Source organism: Macrobrachium nipponense, chromosome 35 (genome assembly GCF_015104395.2).
Source record: "Macrobrachium nipponense isolate FS-2020 chromosome 35, ASM1510439v2, whole genome shotgun sequence".
NCBI lineage: Eukaryota > Metazoa > Arthropoda > Malacostraca > Decapoda > Palaemonidae > Macrobrachium > Macrobrachium nipponense.
The window spans coordinates 58,387,281-58,392,385 of NC_061096.1; the positions used below are offsets into that span (position 1 = coordinate 58,387,281).

Consider the following 5,105-nt stretch of genomic DNA (forward strand, 5'->3'; position numbering starts at 1 on the left):
CCAATGCCTATGATGCAGCGAAGAGGTCCCCCACCTCGTTGGCGCTCGCCTCCAAGGTAACCTTTAGTTGGCCAAAAAATCAGGATTCTTTTGATTATTTTATTTACATATGCAATACTTTTGGCAGGCTGAAATAGGTGACAAAATATGCACTTTTATGATATTTTAGAATAGAAACATTTACAGAAAATATATTTTCAGTTATTTAATTTGTTGGATATAAACATTCGTTTCATATTGTTTAATCGACCAATAATTAGGAGGATGATAAATTTTTCCCAAACTTACTAAGTACAGTATAAATGAGGTAGATGTCACACTTACAGTGTGCCTTGCATGTCACACATTAAATGTGCAAAGACAAGTAATTAGATGGGCATACCAAAGCAGATGATATCAAAGAGACAAGCAAGTGATGTCATTGTTCCATTACACAAGATCTTGAATATATCAGAAGAATTTTTATTTAGGTGTCCATCATGCATCAGCAGTAAGCCCTTATTTATTGGAGTAATGATAAAAAAAATGCAGAATGAAAATGAGCCGCTGTAGGACCTAGTGTTAACAGCAGAATCAGAAGAGGTGGTCATGTGAGTGGTTAATATAAGGTAGGGTGGAGTGGATAGTAGAGCACTGGAAATTTGTGCATGCAAAACAAAGCTTGCATTGTTTAGAAAGGAATCCAAGAAAAATATACAACAGGAAAGGTGGCCATGCAGACGTTGCAAGAGTTGTAAGCTCTTTATATTGAACATGGGAAATAGTATCTCAAGAGGTGTTCACTATAGCAAAATATAAACTTTCACCCCCCCTCCCCCTTTTTTTTTGTTTTTTTTTTTTTCTTTCTTGGGTTTGATTGTTTAAGTCAATAATTATTTTGAGCCTTGTAGTGTTGTAGATACAGTGAGGCTAGTGATATACAGTGACTAGGCATATACTAATTTATTAATTAAAACTCTGGACATGTAGTTAACAATCCCGAGTGGAAAAGTAAGATTTAAACCAAGAACAAGAAGGGCATACAACTAGGAGAAAGTGTTTTGCTTCACACAATAACCGTTGTGCCATTTCAAACATGAGGTGAGAATGTTTCGCAAAACATCCAAGAAAATTAGCCACATACATACTTTGTATACATTTCTTAAATGTATAATACATATACCTACTTCACTGACCCAGAAAATAAAAATAACAAATTGATTAAATGTATAAAACTCACTGATATTCACATGTATCTAATTCTCCCTCCCCTCCAACCTCTTCTAATCCTAATCTCCTCTCATCTCCATTATTCTCCAGTTCTTTACCCTCAACATAATTTCTGATGTTTTCCCCTGAAACTCCTACCTTTGTCAATACATCAGCAATTTGATGCTTTCCTCTTATCCATCTCACTTCCTCTATTTCTCCAGATTCTATGTTTCTCTTATTGCTGCTTTACCAATTTTTAATCTCTTAAAACTTGCAGTCATTAGTGTTTTACTGTCAGTTTTAACCAACAGTAATATGTATTCCCAAATGAAGCATTTTCATAGGCTTTCCGATAAATAATTTCTCCCAGCTCGCTTTATTATCACTTTTCCCATTATGTTGTTAGCTTTTTCATATTTTGAGTCGTTGCTTCTTCAAAAACTTTACTTCGTTCACTAACACCATATATTTCAGGCATAGTATGTAGCACTGATTTATTCTCTGGTAACTCCTGTCATAACATTCTGTTACCTGTAAATGTTCTAGCTTCTGGTTCTCTTATGGAATTTATATACTGCCACTGATTAAGACAAATTTTACTTTCCTTATGCTCTACCATTACTCCTATATATTAAAACTTTTGCTTTTTTGGTATCCTTTTTATAGGATTTCCTCCACCTCAATCTTGATTTCATTTTTCCTAATATCTTTGGTTTTCCCTATCTTCCTCTTCATTCCCTAATCCCTCAAATATTCTACTCATTATCTGTGACACTGTTTTAAATTCCAACTTTCCTTGACCACAAGCTGCTAATACCATATGTTTTTTATTGGCTGTGAAGTTTGCATGTTCTAAAATTTGGAAACCCTTTGCTTTTCCTTCAAGCATGCTTCTCCTTATTGCTCTATTGATTTTTCATTCTGCCTTCTCATACCTAATTATAAAATCTCAAATCTTTTCATTAGATTCTCTTTCTTTTTTAAAATAATTTTTAATTTTGCTGTAATTTTCCATAAGACTATCTTTTAGATACGCTTCATCTGGTTTGGATAAGATTATTTTTGAACCCTCTTTATCCCTAAGTATATCTCTATCCCTTCTGTCGCTTCTAAAGCCTCATCTTTTAAGCACATTTGTTATCCGTATCCCCGGATATTTCACTTCTCCACACACCACAAACCAATCATTGACTTGTTCTCTTGATCCTTTATACTCGCCCTGTATCCCGCTAAATCTTGGACATTCTTTTCGCCACTGCCATTCTATTCCCAAATGCTTACCATCAGATATGTCCATTTCTGACTAACTGTGCTCTGCTACCACTTGAATAAACTCCCAGCCCGACCAAAATACAACAGTTACACAATTTACACCCTTGTTCCCACTCTGCTACATGCCCAATCCAGCTCATGACCACAACAAACAAAAGACAGACTTATAAACAAACAACAGTGCTCTCAACCTTATGCCGCTTTACAAAACATATAATAAAATTAACTACATACTTTGTAGTATACATTTCTTAAATCATTTTTCTCTCTGCATCTTTTCCCCACTTCTATGTGGGGTCAATGCTTCTGACAGCTTTCCTTCACCTGGCTCGGTCCAACGCATCATCCTCTGACACTTGTTTGTCTCTCAGATCCTCTTTAACTACTTTCATCCACCTTCACTTCGGTCTTCTTGCTCTCCCACGAGGCACCTCCATCTTCATCCTGATGGGTTCCGGTGTTTCGTTTTCAAGACCTAAATTTCATAATCAATCAGTCAGTCACCTCCATCTGCATCAATTTGCTCCCTACATATCACTCATCCCTTCTCATCACATGGCCATACCACTGCAGTCCTCTTTCTCGGCCCTTCTTTGATAGTTCTATGACTTTAGTAGTTCCTCTTATTCATTCGTTTTAATCCACACCTCCACCTGAGCCATTTCCATCTTTACTGCATCCAATTTCTTCTCTTGCACTCTCTTTACTTGCCATGTTTTTGCTCCATACATCAGAGCTGGTCTCACTACTGTCTTGTACACTCATCTTTTAATCACTATGTGAATCTGCGGTCGCACAAGACAATTGACATCTTTTTGCATCCAAATTTCCATCATCAGCTATAGTTGAACTATAAGATAGCTAAATTTGTCCCTTCCAAACTAATCTCGGAGTCTTGATCTTCATTAAAACTTAGGTATTCAGGCTTCTCTATACTGATCTTGAATTCTCTTGTCTTCCAGTACCTTCCTCCATTGCTCTAGTTTTGACTTCACTACCTCTCTGTTGGTGCTGCATAACACAATATCATCAGCAAACATGCACCCGGGGGATTGATCTCTTATTCCTTGAGTTAGCGTATTACATATTTTGATTAAATCAACTGACCCTGTTTGGTGGCCGTCATATCCGATGTCCATATTAATGGGGTCCAGTTCATTGAGAGTTGACTATATGCGCATACTTTTAATTCTATTGACTAAAGGTCTTGTATACAATGAAATTTAGTACTTGAAACATTCTAATATTTATTTCAGTTGTTTTAGTTAGGCTAAAATCCACCTTACCCAAGCTCTTAGAAATTGTCGCGTACAAACATGTTCCCATTCCCACCGTAGCTTGATATTCCAAAAGGTACAGTATGTGGAAAAATATAGTTTACACTGTTTGACACTTATTTAAAACAGTGGCATATTTTCTTGCAGGATGCGTCGTCGTTCACCACCACCTATGCGTCGACGTTCACCCATGCCACGTAGGAGGTCCCGATCTCGTACACCACCAAGACGCCGTAGATATTCTAGATCATCATCATCATCATCCCGTTAATGACTTGCTGTATCACACTGGTGACCTTGACATTCATACTGTCTCATATTTCTCTGTTATAGTTTGTTGTCTGCCAACATCAAGAAAAATAACTTATTTTATTTCCAGGAGAGTAATAACCAAGAATTGTGTTTACATGAAAGTCAATAATTGAAAATTGTACTAAAGTCTTAATGTGCTTGCTGTAATATGGTTAATTGAATTCAGGACACTTTGTTCAAGTTCATTAAAAGGAAACTTTTAATTTTACCACGGTGGATTCAGATGTGTTTCACATCACAAAGTAGGATTTAATTTTCAGTGTAGACCAAATTTGTAGTCAGCAGATAGCTTTCTCTTTCATTTGATCTAAATGAAGAAAATATTGTACATCAAAACTGCAATTTGTATTATGTATTTCATTGTAGTGATTTACAAGAAAATAAAGAAAAATACTTGTATGATTACTGATTAACAGCACATTTTTTTTTATCTTTTGGGAAAAAATATAGTTCACTTACCTCAGATGAATGATGGTGGATTTGCAGCTTTCATTGTGTTTAACTTTATATATATATACAAATATATATAAAGATACATGCCACGAAGGAAAAATAAATGAAGGAGGATCTGCAAGATCTTTTGACGTTAAACGTCCTTTACTGAGCAGAGACTGACATAAATACGAGAAAAGACAATACAAGAAGATTCGTATAACTGACAGATAGGGATTATAAAGAGATTAGTACCTAGAATCCGACACACCTGGAAGATAAGAAACCTTCCCAAACAAGCATAAACAATGGGTGCAATTTTAGATAAAGCTGACTACATATCACGTATGCAAGCCCTACTGGATGATGATGTGACTTATAAAAAACTAACAAAAAATCCCTTGATCAAGTCATAAAAAGCTTCAATAGCATAGTGAAAAGTATCCTTAAAGATAAAACAGAACTACTAGGCAAATTGTCAGTCAAATTTCCTTCGCTACCTTACTTGTACGGATTAGTCAAAACGCAATGAAAATAACCCTATGCGGCCTATTATCAGTACTGTGGTTCAATTTCATAAATAAAACTTTCGAAATATATCACCTAAGATCTTGTCCCCGT

General features: G+C 35.7%; 1 long non-coding RNA gene across 1 annotated transcript; it reads left to right on the plus strand.

Moving 5' to 3' along the window:
• On the plus strand, positions 1–4,449 carry LOC135208256 (uncharacterized). The gene is made up of 2 exons (XR_010313143.1): positions 1–56; positions 3,888–4,449. It is a non-coding gene; the product is annotated as an uncharacterized LOC135208256 (long non-coding RNA).
• Positions 4,450–5,105: the final 656 nt, after the last annotated feature.